This window comes from Corythoichthys intestinalis, chromosome 17 (genome assembly GCF_030265065.1).
Source record: "Corythoichthys intestinalis isolate RoL2023-P3 chromosome 17, ASM3026506v1, whole genome shotgun sequence".
In the NCBI taxonomy this organism is placed as follows: domain Eukaryota; kingdom Metazoa; phylum Chordata; class Actinopteri; order Syngnathiformes; family Syngnathidae; genus Corythoichthys; species Corythoichthys intestinalis.
This window is the reverse complement of record NC_080411.1, coordinates 22,376,674-22,393,934: the sequence shown is the minus strand read 5'-3', so window position 1 is coordinate 22,393,934 and position 17,261 is coordinate 22,376,674. Positions and strand designations below refer to the sequence as shown.

The following is a 17,261-nucleotide window of genomic DNA, read 5'->3' as shown; positions in this document are numbered from 1 at the left end:
TACATGATAAATATCCATAGTCTAAATATGGTCGAATAGAAACCAGTTGAATTTATTCACCATCCCTCATCAAAACCGCATACTTTGCAAACAATCAGTATTTAAAAAGATAATGGCTGCAATCAGACCCAAACCCTGAGGACGCACACCTTAACAAACTGTTCTGATAGTTCTGAAGGCAAAAGCGTTTAAAGTGAACAAACAGCCATGTAATTTGGTGGTTCCTTCTCATTGACACTGCCCTTTGGAATGCAACAGAGTGGGGTGGGATGGGTTAGGGGGCAACAGTGTCTATATGTGCATAAAAGCTTTGTGTGTGTGTGTGCCCGCAAGGGTGCGTGCATATGCGTGTGTGTGTTTGAACCATCCTGTCGAATTAGCTTAATGAATAGTATCACTGTGAATGACAGCAATAAGAGGGTACAAAAGCTATCATTTAGCTCCCTTTTTCTTTTTTGCTCTTTGTTTGTATTCTCTGATATCCTCCACCCTCGTTAACTCCTCCCAACCCCAAATCTTTCCACCCTGAGCACCCCCTTCAGTCCAGCAGCAATGATAAAATGTAATGATGTAGAAAATATTAGGGTTGTGCCGTTCGCTAGTGTTTCGTTCAAAAGAAGGAATCTTTTGAGTTAACGAGACTGAGCTTTATATAGTTATTCATTCTTTTCGAAGAAATTGGGAGGGTGTGGAAACGTAACAGCAGCGTCTGTCACCCGTCCATGAATCTTTGGCAGAAATAGAATTGCAACATATGTCACTCACTTTTGAATATTCGACAAGTTGCCCGTAAGCAGCAAGCGCCAAGCAGGGCAGGGACTGTCCTGCAATGTTATTCCCCGTTCACGTATAAATCACTATAGCATCATTTAGGGCTGCAGCTCTCGAATATTTAGTAATCGAAAATTCAATCGATTAATCGAGTAATCTGATAACATTTAATTTTTTTTTTTTTTAGGTAATGAGCAATTATAAATATACATGAGAAAACAAGACATTTCACCTCATATTGAACCATTTTTAGACAATCAATGCGTTTATTTTAGCTTGATAACTCACATTACTTAAAAGTTAGGTGTTTTTCCCAAGTGTTTCAATTGAATTTCAATTTGTGTCAAGCTGTTTTTAAGTCGTAGTTAAGTTTTAAGTTTAAGTCAAAATTGTAATTCCTGATAGGATAGGAAAATAAATGTATGATACCTGCTGTATTGGAGCACATTAGGCACCAGTGCTACTTGGTGTTTTATCCATCAATGACTACTGAGCTAAAATTTACATTTAGCTTTATTATGTTTTTATTTTACACCCTCAGCACTCTACAGCGCTGTGTGTTTACAGATTAAATCAAGCCTGTATGAAAAACACGTTAGCCATGCATCGACAGTAGTTATAATTAATAGAAACTTAGCCCTCCGAAGGGCTAACGTTACGTTAGCAAGGTAAAGTAACATTAATTTTATTTATTAGCACTACGTTAATTAATTTTACCTTGTCCTGAGTATCACTCCTCCGCTCTCGGAGTAAACTTGGTGCCTTCAGTGGAGTGGGGGCTAGGCGGGTAGGTCGGGCGGTGGTACCCGGCCCGGGTTTCGGGGGCGGTCATCGGTCGCGTTGTCCAGCTGGAGGTGCGAAAGCATTGGAAAGCGTTGTCTTACATTGAATACATGAAACAGTATTCGCCTTGGTCTCCAGCTTGAAATGCTCCCACACTTTCGACATTTTCTGATTTTTCTTGGTGCCTTTCTCTTCGTTTTTGTCAGCTTCTTCGTCGTTACCTCTATATTCACGCAAAATTAAATAAATCCGCCGCTTTTCCCTTCTTCCTCTACGCACGTGACGTCAGAGCACTGTGCCACATTAAACGTGGTCCGGGCAAAACGTCATGCTTAGAGCATGACGTTGAAAATCGAGTTACTCGAATTATTCATAATTGTTTCAGCTCCAGTGTCATTTAACCTCCCTTTTTTGTATGAATAACTATGTGAGCAAGTTTTCACTCTGTCAGTGATTTGTGCTGTCTGCCATGAATCCATTCATCCATCCTGCACGACTGCAATCCACAACGGCAAATCACAAAACACAACCACAATTTGCTGTTGTGTTTCTTGATTTGTGGTTGTGTTTGGACTTCAGGGCCACTGTAATCCTGTGCTACACAAAAACAAAACAAACGCACGATGTATGTGTTGGTGTTCTCCTTTTCTTAACAGACTGCAGTAGGGGAGAGGTACTGTAATTATGGACAGTACAAGGCGAGCAGCGGTGGGGAGGTGATGGGGTGATATTCATCATATTGGTATTACTAGTATAATATCCTTATACACCATTCACATCAATGTAATGGAACCCCAAAATCATGTTCAAGTTAATAAGCTCAAAAAGATAACTAGTCAATGTGTAAAATTGTATAAAACGGTGTGGATCACTGGTGCCACTTAAAGACCCAGTACATTACAGTCACTGAAGATGTCTAGAGATTCAAAAGTGCTCATCAGCCACAGCCTCTAGTTTAGTAGCCTTTTTCAGTCTTCCCTAATTTCAGACAGTCACTGTCGGTATAGTAACCTATCTCGCCTTTCTCTCTGCCAATATACGTGTATCGAAAAGGTTTCAGCCTGTGTGAAACAGGCCTTTGTGCCCCCCTCCAATCCTCCAACAATGTGACACTTTTCATAACGCTATAAAGTGAACATGGTGTATGTAAAAAGACATGCACATAGTGCTCCAGCACAAAGCAGCTGGCTGAATTCACAATGATGGCCTCAAGCTTAACAGGCCAGACACTTTGGATTCTGCGCTCTCTCAGCTCTCGCTGTCTGTCTCGCTTTGGGTGTGACAGTCAAATTTAAGGGAGTCAGCTGTTTAGACGCCAGGGATTTAGTTGCTATACCTGTGTGTCTCATCTATCTCCCTTTGAGAGGTAGCAGTTGGCCGCATGGGCGATTGACAGTTTGACAACTGAGAACGGTCAATCCCAAGCTTTCACTCATTCCACTGTCATGGACACTACAGCTAAGCAGCAATAGTCTTAACAGTGACAAGACCCCAGGTTAATGTGCTGGCAAAGAGTTGCCTCACAAGGGAATAAAAACATCTAAATAGCACACATTCAAGACTATTCAAATCCAGTTTTCGACTATAAAACAATGCCTAATGATAAGTAACACCAAAACGGGCTGTCTTAAAAATGACTTTGTTATTTTAAACTTTTTCTGTACCATATGTTCTACAATAAACCGATCAACTGGTGTCCATGGTCATCTTGTCTGTCATGATTGGCAATATTTACACATATAGTATAAATACAGTATGGTCAGATGAAATAAACAACTAATTGATACAAATCACAGCACTGTCTATAGGTGGTGAGCAGTGTTGTCAGTAACGTGCACGTTACAGTAATCTGATTACTTTTTTTCAGTAACGAGTTCATTTTTTGTTCATTTTTCCAAACCATTCATCTGATGAAAGTTAATTTCCTTAGTGTCTGTGTATTACTATTTTGTTATTGCCTCATAATATACAGTGGGGCAAATAAGTTTTTAGTCAACTACTAATTGTGCAAGTTCTCCCACTTGAAAATATTAGAGAGGCCTGTAGTTGTCAACATGGGTAAACCTCAGCCATAAGAGACAGAATGTGGAAGAAAAAAAAAAAAAAAACAGAAAATCACATTGTTTGATTTTTAAAGAATTTTATTTGCAAATCAAGGTGGAAAATAAGTATTTGGTCGATACCAAAAGTTCATCTCAATACTTTGTTATGTACCCTTTGTTGGTAATAACTGAGGCCAAGCATTTTCTGTAACTCTTCACAAGCTTTTCACACACTGTTGCTGGTATTTTGGCCCATTCCCCCATGCAGATCTCCTCTAGAGCAGTGATGTCTGCGGTTCGCAAGAGAGCATTTGGATGATCCAGAAGGGGACTGGGAGAATGTGTTATGGTCAAATGAAACCAAAATAGAACTTTTAGGTAGAAACACAGGTTCTCGTGTTTGGAGGAGAAATAATACTGAATTGCATCCGAAGAACACCATACACACTGTGAAGCATGGGGGTGGAAACATCTTGCTTTGGGGCTGCTTTTCTGCAAAGGGACCAGGACGACTGATCTGTGTAAAGGAAAGAGTGAATGGGGCCATGTATCAAAAGATTTTGAGTGAAAATCTCCTTCCATCAGCAAGGGCATTGAAGATGAGACGTGGCCGGGTCTTTCAGCATTACAATGATCCCAAACTCACAGCCAGAGCAACAAAGGAGTGGCTTCGTAAGAAGCATTTCAAGGTCCTGGAGTGGCCTAACCAGTCTCCAGATATCATTCCCATAGAAAATCTGTGGAGGGAGTTGAAAGTCCGTGTTGCCCAACGACAGCCCAAAACATCACTGCTCTAGAGGAGATCTGCATGGAGGAATGGGCCAAAATACAAGCAACGGTGTGTGAAAAGCTTGTGAAGAATTACAGAAAACGTTTGGCCTCCGTTATTGCCAACAAAGGGTACATAACAAAGTATTGAAATGAACTTTTGGTATTGAACAAATACTTATTTTCCACCATGATTTGCAAATAAATTCTTTAAAAACCAAACAATGTGATTTTATGGGTTTTTTTCCCACATTCTGTCTCTCATGGTTGAGGTTTACCCATGTTGATAATTACAGGCCTCTCTAATATTTCCAAGTGGGAGAACTTGCAAAATTATTGGTTGACTAAATACTTATTTGCCCCACGGTATGTAGAATGAAGACTATTGTATTAATGTACGGACAGCATTTTGACTGGAAAAAGTTAGAAAGGTTCGCATCTTCTCACTACAGGTTTGTTCCCATGGTAACCGCTCACTGTTACTTCCTGTTTTGGTTTCGAGTCACAAGTGTTTTGGGCCTGAGAAAGGCATGACGAACGCGGGGTACACATTTGAGCCGAGTGCAGCCACTTGTTGAGATGTGGGAGGGAATGTTGATATGTGTGCGTCCATGAATGACCGTGGATATTTTTCCTTCATTCTGGAGGGTTCCAGCCGTTTCGTAGTTTTGCCGTTGCAACAGCGGGCAGTCAGCAAACCGCTCTAAGTCGGCAAACATTGTTTACCTCATATTCATGTTGCACATTTATGCCGTGAGGTGACGTGTTGGTTTAGCATCTTTGGGATGTGTTGTCCGTTTGAGTGATTGAGTGTGAAGTAATTAGTTGCCGCCATATTTTGAGGCAAAATTGACCGCCTGTGTGTACGCCGTACTTCCGGGTTGTGCAGGCGCATTTGCGCCTGCCCCCACCTTTGTGTTTATTGCACTGTTTATCACACAATTCATTTTTGTGTTGTTGATTATTGTGCAGTCAATTTGCATTATTTTACAATGGCACTGAGATGCTGTTAACCCTAACCCCTAAATTCCCTAACCTGAAATTCAGAACTTTTGGCATTTGGCTTAATCTTTGAGTTAGCGGGGGTTTAACTAGTCGGTGGTGTTGATTTCAACAAATTCCATGCAGTTGTTAGTTTCAGGGCTCCTGAATGGATAAGATAGCCAGAGTCAATGGTGGTTTAAAACAACTCCATTAACCAATTAAACCCCCGCTAACTCGAAGATTAAGACTATGTGAAAAATTCTGATCTTCCTCTTTAAATTCAATTATCGAAAAGTCATTTACATGTGATGACATTTTTTTGTTGTCATTCTTTTTTTGAGGCAGCAAAGGGAGAAAATTGGTGAGAAGAAACCGATAAATAACTTTTAAAGTATCTTAGTTACTTTGATAGTAATCAGTTACGTAACTAGATTATTTTTTTGAGGCATAATCATTAATCAGTAATTGAATTACTTTTTCAAGTTATCTGTGACAACACTGGTGATGAGCATGGTGTTTACAGACTTATGATAATAGAGATGCTCTACAGTCTGAGAGCAGTGACACAATAAACACGTTCAAAATGAATTATTACCGTCCGGCCACTCTCCTGGCTAATTAATTCCACAATTAATGGATGTAATTAACAAGCCCTAAGGCAAAACATTGAAAATAGTGCTCTGAGTATCAATGTGTATATATCCCTACATTATACCGAGCAAATGTCATTTTAATCTGTCAGTGAGTAATGGAGGAGTAGCAAATATAATTCCACAATTACCTAATTTAATTAATCACTCCTGAGACAAAAAAATAAAACTAAAAATTGAGCTCCTATGACCAATCCTATTCATGCTTAGAAAATACCTTTCAAATTTCATTCTGATCTGTCCACAAATAATGGAGGAATATCAATTTTAGTTTTTGTCCTCCCCAAGAAGAAGACGAACAAAGTAAATGAGTCATTGAAAACTCCCTTCCGGCAGTCTAAAAATTAAGTCAACCATCCAAATGAATGCCCATAGAGGTAATGAAGACGCATACAGTTCTACTATAAAAGGCTGATCAACCTTTGAGTTTTCAGACAGACCCAAAAAGATGATTATCAATTTTGAAGGCCACGGAACGGGCAAAGAAGAGAATGGAGGTTAAAATAGGCCAGTTTCCAGTATGTATTGCAAGGAGCAATATAACACTAACTCATAATCATGTTTTTGTTTTTTTTTTGCATTGGTGGTGATAAACGAAATATAGTGGGTTAAGTTGAAAATAATAGAACTTATATCAAAAAAAAACACGGGAATTAATGCATTGTACATTTTTACGTAACCCTGATCTGGATTTCCCTTTCTATTTGTAGCAGTAATTATTCATAACATCATGAGTTTTACAGTTAGACAGAATGGGGAATAAATGATGTCTGTCATCGTAGCGACTTTTACTGATGACTTAATTTTTAAAGCCCCAAGAATTTGATCCTTTAAGTCCAAGTTTAATTTCTCTATGGTTTTCAGTAAACAAAACATACTTTTGAGATATTTTTGCCGCAGTGTTTTTTTTTTTTTTTAATCGTTATGAATTATGTCAGGGATTTTTTGTGTCAGCCTTGCAGCAACAACAAAGGCCTGATATAAAGTGTGGAAAAAGGTCCAGACAAGTGCGGCTGCAGTCTTGAAAAGTTGAAATCCTGGTATTGTTAAGAAGATTACTTTTAAATGAACAAATCATTCACGAGTGGCAATGGGTTCTTTCCAACTCACTTGGCCATCCTCACTGTGCTGTCAAGATAAATAATAACACAAATATAGAAAGAATGAGGTAACAAAAAAGGAATGCATGGCCTCTAAGCTCCTAGATGCAACGCTACTAGTTTATGCAGCCGTCTGAGGCCAGTTAAGTACATTTTGAAGAAGAAATGACAGGTTTAGCGTAGTGGAATTTAAAGTTTGCAGTTTCATTTCCTGGCATTATTGTTACAGTCTAACTCAAAAGTGTTCTCAGTAGAATTTAGCAATGAATCATGCTAAAGTGAGTAGGAAAGTTGATCCATAGAGATTACATTGTTCTAGATGGATGTTAGCCCTAATTTGTTTGAAAGAGAAATTATTTTTCTATTAATGGATAATTAACGTTCAATAATAGATCATTAATGTTCAATTTGTCCATTCATGTTTGTCTTTAATGCTACTGTATATCTTAATACTTGATTACCATAATTTTGTGACTACACACAGTTTATTTATGGATTTTTGTTGATGGTGTATGTAACCCATAATTCCAAGTGGACACCATCATATTTTCCATTGTGGTTTTATATAGGCTTTACCTCCTCCCCCCTCATTGGGTGGGTGTGACTTATTGTCCAGTGCATATTTATGTCCAAAAATTACAGTAGTTTCATTTTAATTTCTTAAATATTATAAATTGTAACTAATCATAATTACACAAACATTACCTTGGAGAGCCTTGTGAACCTTTTTTGTAGTTTTGTTGTCAGTCATAATGATGTTCCACTTAGGTTACATTTTCAAAACACTATTTGCTATAAAGCGATACTAATTTTTGGACAAATAAAGTAAATCATAGTTTCCACTGGTATATGCCCCTGATGATCACTTACAGCAGACAAGTGTGCCATCACTCCTTTTCAACTCCAAGGACTCAAAAGATTCTCATCTGGTCAAGCATGTTTGTGAGCTTGAAAATATTATTAAAAATAGAAACCAAAGAAAACCTTGCCAGATCTTACAGTACAAAGGTCTATTGTGTATTTTCTTGGAACAGGATTTTTTTTTTCAACCAACATTGATTCCACTGCAAGGTCAATGCACTTTCTCAGTCCCTTCCAAACACTTCAATACATCCTATTAAAAGAAATGACAAGTGCTGTTGGAACATACTCAATAAACAACATGACACACATCTGACATGTAAAGGTCCTGTTAAATGTAGGTCAATATTAGCAAATATGGGCCAAAGAAAAGAGTGTTGTTAACAAGTCTGCCAAATTAGAATGGATAAAAATATTTGCAAAGTACTAGATACATGTATGTTATAATGCCTCAAATGGGGAAAAAGAAGGCTGGCCCATCACATCAAACCACTCCCCAATTAATTGCCAAATGTCAATCAACTACATCTACTTGTTACAACATGGAAAATTGATACTACTTTGCAGGGCTTCCTGATGACTCTGCATCGGCTGTAACACCATGTGTTATTACACAAAGCCCAAATAGCATGAAACGCATTAAAAGGCATTTTTGGGTAGTACTGACTTGTAGGCCAAGTTTTGAATAAGATCAGGCTACGAGGATTGATATACGCATACAGGCCCATGCTAAATAGCTACTAGGTTTCAAGATAACTGTTTCCAATATGATGGAGGAGTCGGACTTCAAAGTTAGATTCCAGTAGAATAGAATAGAATAGAATAGAATAGAATAGAATAGAATAGAATAGAATAGAATAGAATAGAATAGCCCTTTATTGTCATTTTATAGCTTTACAATGAAATTATGGAGTATCTCCTTTACAGTGCAGGACAAGTAAAAATCTCAAAAGTACTTGCAAGAATAAAAGTATAAAATCTATTTAGATATAAAATGTGTATGAGGTAGACCTATGTTCAGGCTTTGCAAATAATTAAGTGAAGTAGCAGCAGTTGACAGTAAAGGCATTGAATATTGCACATTAATGTTGCCCGTGAATAAGTATGGCACATAGAATACGTGTAAATAGAAGTACCGTAATTTCCCGAATATAAGGCGCACCCGTGTATAATGCGCACCCCAAATTTACTTGTAAAATCTAGGGGAAATTATTGTACCCGTTTATAACACGCACCCTAATTTTAGCACCAATAAATAGAAGAATACAAGAAAATAGAGCTCGTGTACAGATACAGAAATGTCATTTTACTGAATGGTGAAACACAGCACAAGCATAGCATATTGGTAGTTCAAAACATTACCATAAACTGACAATATTTACGGTAATAATATGAGTTGACAACTTCTCCAACTTACAAGAATCCAGGAGAAAACAAAACAGATGTGGCTTTTTTTTTAAAGGCTGCTGTATAATTTGCTCATTTCATCATGATGAATTAATGTTTCTTCCATGGTTTGATACGGTGAAATGAAAGTGAGAACGTAAGTCGGAAATCCGAGAACGCTCATCGCTGTCGACACGACAGTAACAATAGGAAATATTGTTATTTGGGTTTGAGTTTCCCGAGGGACAGATATAGTTGACGGACACACACAGGAAGCCTGTTGTTACGTTTGTTATGGTCAGTTGCGGAGCTGCAATAAACATTGACTCACATGAGTTCAAGAAACTGAATTCTGTGCTTTATGAAGAGTGAAAAAAGCAGAATTTAACACAGACGAAATCATTCGGCCGGTCAGAGTGAAATATTACCGAAACAAAATGGTGACGTCACGTACCGTAATGGTCTGCAACGGAACGCCGCATACTTTTCTTCAACACAACGTGGCCATGTCAATAAAAAAAAAAAAAAAGATTATTTATATATATATATATCTATGTGTGTGTACTGTATGTACAGTGCTGCTCGAAAGTTTGTGAACCCCACAGCGATGGTCAGATTTTTTGTAAAAAAAACTAAAATAACCTTATTAAATGTTAAGTTATACCCAAATCCACAATACTGACATTCCAAATAATGGACTGAAACAAAAGAAATAGTTATATTGTCATTCTTTATTTAACAAAAGTGGTTGATTTAAGAAAAACTCAGATATCATGTGTGTAAAAGTATGTGAACCCCTTCAGTTAATAGGATATTGCGCCTCCTTTTGCAGAGATTACCTCAACCAAACGGTTTCTGTAGTGACTAATCAGCCTCTCACATCTACTTTGGGGGATTTTTGCCCATTCTTCCTTGCAGAACGCAGTCAGTTGAGAGAGGTTTGATGGGCGTCTGGCATGAACTGCTCGCTTCAGGTCCCGCCACAGCATTTCAATGGGATTTAGGTCAGGACTTTGACTGGGCCAGTCCAGAACACGAATCTTCTTCTTTTTCAGCCATTCCTTGGTTGTATTGCTGGAATGCTTTGGATCATTATCATGTTGCATGATCCACCTTCTGCCAAGCTTTAACTTCAAAACAGATGGCGTCAGGTTATGTTCTAGGATTTGACAATATTCCTCAGAATTCATGATTCCCTGGACTATGTGGAGTTGTCCAGGTCCTGAGGATGAAAAGCAAGCCCAGATCTTGACATTCCCACCTCCATGCTTCACTGTTGGGAGAAGGTTCTTTTGGTGGTATGCAGTGTTGACTTTTCGCCAGACATGGCGGTTTTGGTTGTGACCAAACAGTTCAATTTTGCACCTACATCAGTTGATGAAAACTCTTTTTAATTTAGTCTCGACAACACAACTGTTAAAAAAAAAAAAAAAAAAAAAAACTACTGAATTGATTGATTAGGAAATCAGGTTGAAATAATAGAAAATTCCAAAATGTTGAGGGGGTTCACAAACTTTTGAGCAGCACTGTAATCTAAAAAGAAAAATCCAGAAATGACAATGCATGATTTTTTTAACAATTTATTTTTGTGATACAGCTGCAAATAAGAATTTGAACACCTGTCTATCAGTTAGAATTCTGCTGAATCAGATGCACTTGTTTGAGGTCGATAGCATCATGAAGACACCTGTCCACCCCATAAAATCAGTAAGACTCAAACTTGTAACATAGTCAAGACCTAAGAGCTGTCCAAAGACGCCAGAGACAAATTGATTCACATCCACAAGGCTGGAAAGGGCTACGGGGCAATTGCCAAGCAGCTTGGTGAAAAAAGGTCCAATGTTGGAGCAATCATTAGAAAATGGAAGAAGCTAAACATGACGGTCAATCTCAATCGGAGTGGAGCACCATGTAAAATATCACCTCGTGGGGTCTCAATGATCCTAAAAAAGGTGAGGAATCAACCCAGAACTACACGACAAGAGTTGGTCAATGACCTGAAAAGAGCTGGGTACACCGTTTCCAAGGTTACTGTTGGTAATACACTAAGACGTCATGGTTTGAAATCATGCATGGCATGGAAAAATCATACATTGTGATTTCTGGATTTTTCTCTTCAGATTATCTCTCTCACAGTGGACATGCACCTACGATGATAATTTCAGACCCCTCCATGATTTCTAAGTGGGAGAACTAGCAAAATAGCAAGGTGTTCAAATACATACGTATTTTCTTATCTGTATATATAATTTGTTGTGATTGTGCTTATGCATTGAATTGACTGCAACCCCTGTTAATGTCAATGCTATTATTTTAGGTGTTCTTTTTTTTTCATTTATTTTTATAGCTTTTGATGTCCTTAATTAGGTTTGCAAGATAATTTGCGTTGAAAATGTCCAGAATGTTACAGGATTCTTATTAATATATGACTGACACGATCAAATTTAAATGTAACACTTTGTTCTGATTGGCTATTGGTGAGATTTTGGTGGGCAAGCATTTAAAATTGCGTATTGAATCTCTATTTTCTGAGTGCCTTTTGTATTTGGCAGGATGATGTTATGTTGTGGTGTTAAATCATCTTTTAATTCTGTAGTCGATCATCCCACGGTCACACAAATTACAAACTGGAAGCTTAATTTACATTTGCATTTAAATTGTAGGTTGCTTGATTTCAATTCACAAGCATGTCCTAAATAAAATGCATTTGCATAACACTAATAAATAATATCAATCAATCAGAATTCAATATGCTTGTTTTTTGTGAAAACAAAATGAATTTGATGAAACTGCTATGGTTATATTTAATTGTACTTACTATTCTATGACTGTATTATGTCCTTTCTTCTTTTGGATGTGAAAATGTCTGGTGAACAGTCAAGGAGGGCTGCATTGATTAGGGCTTTTTCAACAAAGCCTGCAGCAAAATCTGCAGGTATAAATCTATGTAGGTGTGCCCTGATAATCGAAAGGTGTGCGTGTGTGTGTTTGTGTGTACGTGTTTTTGTTTTCTTCACCATTTAATTTCAACTTTGACTGAAGCTTTCAGATGAGGGACAAATTGATCAAGATGGCCCCAATTAGTCTTTGTGATTAATTGAGTGTGATTAGATGTCCACTCTGACACCTCATTGTTGATGCTATTTACACATTAATTAGTTGTCATGGTGACCGCTTAAACACAGCTAAGTGTATGGGACAGGATAATAACCTTTTCAGATATTACTCGGACCCTGCAGTAAGCTGTGTATTTGGTTAGAGGTTTCAAATAAAAACAATGAATTGCACTTTCGAAAAATAGTTGTTTTGAATAATTCTGATGTAGAGCTTTTTATTGAAATTCATTCCACACTTTTTGGGAAAATAATAATGTCAAGTGTTTTCAAACAAGTAGGTCCAGTAATAAATACAGATAATGAAGTTGAATATGCAGACACGGAGAAAATGTGCACAATAAAACCAGTGTTTGCATAAAAGAACTCAGTTTGTACATACTGAATGTAGGTTTGAAAAATGGTGAATAAAGCCTTGATTGCAGTATAAAACTATGTCCTCAATATTTAGTTTGTCTGCTTTTTGTTGCTGGGTTACCCTCAACATTTGTCTTTCTTATTGTGTTAATTAATTAATTGTGTTAAGGTATTTCCCTGTAAGTCAGAATTAACCCTTTAAATCTCAAAATAACTATCCAAAAACATCACACATCACTGTAATGTCCTCGCCAAGATGTTGGAGCCAAGTCCTAGCTAGACAGTGAGCTAAGCTCTGAAACGACGATGTCAGACCTCGGTGTGGTTTGCTGACTTTATGCAGCTGCTCATGATATCAACACTTGCAGAATGAAACTAAAATAAAAACGAAATTAAATCAGTTCCATCTTCAATAACAACAATTAAAATGTGGGTTTATTACTTGCTGCTGATACAGCAATAACAATCCACACAAGCGATTAGCATGTATCAGTTAGCGTGCGCATATCATCAAAAACAGTCACATAAACTCGCCTCAAGTATTCAACCACAATGGAAAATGCACAATATACAGTACAAATGGTGTTGTATACAGGCGTTGCCTCTGTGAATGCTTCACAAGCAACAAATGTGCGCGCAGGCTTGCAGTTGTATTCTATACTGTCTCTCTTTTTTTACGGTTCCAATTCCATTATCGATGTTGCTTAACGATTCGATTTTTTATCGATTCCCTTATCAATTCTAATTTGGACAAATGGACTGTATGAGGTTCTGGGTTCAATATGTCTTATGGTTCATTCACCTCGGGGTGTCGGTTAGAACACAAGGAGCGGAGAGTGGAGTTGGTCTTTGGCACTTTTAATCCAACTTGGCAACAGTCACAACTATATACAGGCAATGGCACTTGATATGACAATCACCCAACGAGCAAATGAGTGTATGCGTGGAAAGATGTTGATGTACAGTATTTTATGTGTGTGGAAAAAGACTGGAATGTGTGGGTATATATGGGGTTCTGAAAGGAAAGACAATTACATCATGTTAGTGCTGATGCAATAAACAATGCAAATTCACTGCAAAGCAGTCAATAACACACGTACACGAGTCGCACATTATAATGACACAAAGGTGGGGAGGGCGCGAGCACATGTGCACAACCCGGAAGCACGCTGCGTGCACGTGCGTTCATCTTGGCCATAATAGTGGCAAAAACTAAACACTTTACATTCATATGGATGTACAACATCATCTTAAGATGCTAAACTAGCACATTCCCTCATAACACAAATGCCCAACGCGAATATAATGTAAACAACGCTTTCCTCTATGCAGCGAGAACGAGCGGGAGCAACCAGCCGACGTAATAGTAAAAACACGAAACAGTCGCGCTGATAACGGCCCTAACTTATCTTAACAACTTTATGGCATATAGACTAAATACTTACTTTCATTCATGGACTCACACAGATACTTCCTCTAACAGGCGGCCGTCATCTGCTCGAAATGCGCACCTTACGCCTATTCACGGTCCCAGAATACGCAACGCACATGACGTAGGACAATAACCGGAAGTAACTGACTGGTTGCTATGTGAACGAACGCATACCCATGGAATCTTTCTAACAGGACTATTAAAATTGCTAATAAAACCGTTTAGCATTATTTTAGATGCATGTATGTTTTATTTTTCTTATAAAGTATTCGACGAGGAATACGATAGACCCAATAATAGACTTTTCTGGAAAAATCACCATTTCTTTAAGTAGTCTCATGAATAATGACGTGGCCTGTGAAAGTCCATGTGTTCACTCGGCAATGACTCTCTCCAGGTTACGCCTGATGAGAAGTCTCTTCATCAGTAACTATGTAGCCGTGCTTGCCGAATCAAGCGTGTGCAACCTGCATACATTTTGAAATATAAATCGTGCTGGGTGGAATCGATAAGAGAATCGTTAGGTAAATTGCCAAACGATTCCATGGAATCGGATCACACGGAGCCAGTTCTCTATAGGAACCGGTCCTCGATTATCATCCCTAATCATACATACAGTGGGGAGAACAAGTATTTGATACACTGCCAATGGGTTTTCCCATTGGCAGTGTATCAAATACTTGTTCTCCCCACTGTATATACACTCGCCGGCTACTTTATCAGGTACACTATGCTAGTAACGGGTTGGACCCCTTTTTGCCTTCAGAACTGCCTCAATTCTTCGTGGCATAGATTCAACAAGGTGCTGAAGCATTCCTCAGAGAGTTTGGTCCATATTGACATGATGGCAGTTGGTGCAAATTTGTCAGCTGCACATCCATGATGCGAATCTCCCGTTCCACCACATCCCAAAGATGCTCTATTGGATTGAGATCTGGTGACTGTGGATGCCATTTGAGTACAATGAACTCATTGTCATGTTCAAGAAACCAGTCTGAGATGATTCCAGCTTTATGACATGGCGCATTATCCTGCTGAAAGTAGCCATCAGAAGTTGGGTACATTGTGATCATAAAGAGATGGACATGGTCAGCAACAATACTCAGGTAGGCTGTGGCGTTCCAACGATGCTCAATTGGTACCTAAGGGCCCAAAGAGTGCCAAGAAAATATTCCCTACACTATTACACCACCACCACCAGCCTGTACCGTTGATACAAGGCAGAATGGAACCATGCTTTCATGTTGTTGACGCCAAATTCTGACCCTACCATCCGAATGTCGCAGCAGAAATCGAGACTCATCAGACCAGGCAACGTTTTTCCAATCTTCTATTGTCCAATTTCAATGATCTTGTGCAAATTGTAGCCTCAATTTCCTGTTCTTAGCTGAAATGAGTGGCACCCGGCGTGGTCTTCTGCTAATGTAGCCCATCTGCCTCAAAGTTCGACGTACTGTGCGTTCAGAGATGCTCTTCTGCCTACCTTGGTTGTAACGGGTGGCTATTTGAGTCACTGTTGCATTTCTATGAGCTCGAACCAGTCTGGCCATTCTCCTCTGACCTCTGGCATCAACAAGGCATTTCCGCGCACAGAACTGCCACTGACTGGATATTTTTTCTTTTTCGGACAATTCTCTGTCAACCCTAGAGATAGTTGTGCGTGAAAATCCCAGTAGATCAGCAGTTTCTGAAATACTCAGACCAGCCCTTTTGAGACCAACAACCATGCCATGTTCAAAGTCACTCAAATCACCTTTCTTCCCCATACTGATAAAGTGGCCGTTGAGTATATATATATATATATATATATATATATATATATATATATATATATATATATATATATATATATATATATATATACATATATACATATATATTTTTTATAACCGACTGGAGACAAAATAGAGACTTCGGCATCGTAAAGTCAAAATCACGTAAGTTGGGTACGTCGTAACCCGGGGACTACCTGTATTTCTCCTCGTCTTGGCAGTACTAAATCACTACTTGATATAAGTTCTCAAGCATGGCAAACTGTGCACTGCAGATCGTACTACTGTGCAGGCTTTTAATACTTAAACTACAATAGACCTATTACTACGAAAATAATTTCCTCTAAACATTACCAAGCACCTTTTCATCTAGCCACACCTTAGAAGCCTCTGTTCTGGAAAAATATTTGTGAGCTACTCTTGTGCACCACAGGGGACAAAAATGTTCTTCCACACAGCAATTCACGCAGTTTTTCCCATGCCTTGCATTCCTTTAGAAAATAGTGAAGTTCTTAAAAAGACACTGGCGTCTTGATATATCTTCTGGGTAACTGAGCAAAAGGTCAAATAAAATGTTTTTTTATATAGTAATAGAGGACAAATCATTAGACACAGCTGCACAAGCTAATTTCAGAGCTGTATCAAAGATTCAGCCGACAAGGACGACAATAGAGGTGGCTGGTTTTCTGCCAAGAATGGATCAACAGAAGTGTGCTTGTTTGACTATCCTAATGTTTGCAGGCCATCCCCAAGTTCACTGAGGACATTTAAAAAAGGGGACTGCATTATTAATATTATTTTCAAGAAGGCAAATGGCCTTTTAACCATAACTCAGAGGACCAAAAGAGAAAATTGCTCAAATGGGTGGAATTACTGTTTTTTTGTGTTCGGATAGATTATTTTATCCAGTTGTTGTGTCTTTTTCCCCTCCGGTGTAAACTTTAATTCTGTGACCATGAGCAATATCTGCTTTTAAAACAAAACTTTCAGAGCCATTTGTATTTTAGGACACTCTATGAGGAGTAATCATTTATAATGCACAGCATGTTCATTACCGTGGTTGTAGGTTTGGTTGGGTAGAATATTAAACATCATTTTTTATCTATGCTTTTTCTCTACAGTTCTTCAACTGACTCTCCTTAAAAATGTGCACATTTTCATCATGCAGTGGCCAGACTAGATAGTCTATAATATTACAAATACAATAATAACTTTTACACATCTATACAAAGGAACATACTG

At 38.3% G+C, this 17,261-nt stretch overlaps 1 protein-coding gene across 4 annotated transcripts in view; it reads left to right on the top strand.

Moving 5' to 3' along the window:
* The window catches only part of cntfr (ciliary neurotrophic factor receptor), a 362,525-nt gene that overhangs the window by 279,337 nt on the left and 65,927 nt on the right, over nt 1-17,261 (top strand). The window lies entirely within an intron of this gene.